The following is a 927-nucleotide window of genomic DNA, read 5'->3' as shown; positions in this document are numbered from 1 at the left end:
TTTGACCAGTACCTGGCGGCGAGGCTGAGGTGACTGCTCCTTGTTCCGTTCACTGTGTCCAAGCCCCTGACCCCACCTGGCCGGTAACTGCCATGGGCAAGAAGGAGCCCTGGGACACGGGCGGAGGTAGGCTGCTGTGCCTTTGCTAGGGCTGGACTGCTTTCCTGGAATGCCCTTCCAGACTTGTCCTCTGGGCAAGAATTTACCCAAGAATTACTTCTTTGGCGAAGCCTTCCTGGGCAGCCCCTCCTCCAGCCACAGCTGTCCCCTTTTCCTCTGAGCCACCCTCCGTGGATCTCCATTATGGTTCCTGTCACCATGTGCGTAATCACGTTTTCCTGCAAAGGGCTCCCACGTCTACCTGTGTGAGTGCTTTGAGGCTGATGTACTTGAGCAACTCACATGCTTGATACATAGTAGATGCTCACTAAAAGCGGCTGTATTTAATTAAGGGGGTTCCCCAAGGCAGTGTTGGAGTGTCCCTTTGTTAATGATGCAGTGAAGAGGCGGGGTGGGAGTTTGCAGAGAGGCTGACCTGGTGGCCTGGGTAATTGCTGGGGGCTGCAGCAGCCTACTCTGCAGTTCCATCCAGTTAGTGCTTTCCTTGCTGGCAAGAGCCAGCTCCCCGGGTTGCCCGTGTGATCACTCTCCAGAAAACGCCCCAGTGGAAACTGCATGAATGATTGATAAGAGCTGAGAGCTGTTTAATTTTTTCCCTCTGTTTAATGGCTATCAATAATTTAATACACTCTCTGTATGTTTTTAAGAAATAGCACCCATTTCGCCATCTCCGGTTTAGCGGGCTAAATGATTTAAGTTTTGGAAATATGCTCGAGGATGGAGGTTGAGCCAGTCAGAGGAATCTGAAGGCTGGGGGTAGCGGGGAGGTGGGTTCAGAGCCAGCCAGCAGCATCTTGGCCTTAGGCT

This window comes from Pteropus vampyrus, unplaced genomic scaffold (assembly GCF_000151845.1).
Source record: "Pteropus vampyrus isolate Shadow unplaced genomic scaffold, Pvam_2.0 Scaffold4784, whole genome shotgun sequence".
Taxonomy (NCBI): Eukaryota; Metazoa; Chordata; class Mammalia; order Chiroptera; family Pteropodidae; genus Pteropus; species Pteropus vampyrus.
This window is presented reverse-complemented; position numbering follows the sequence as displayed.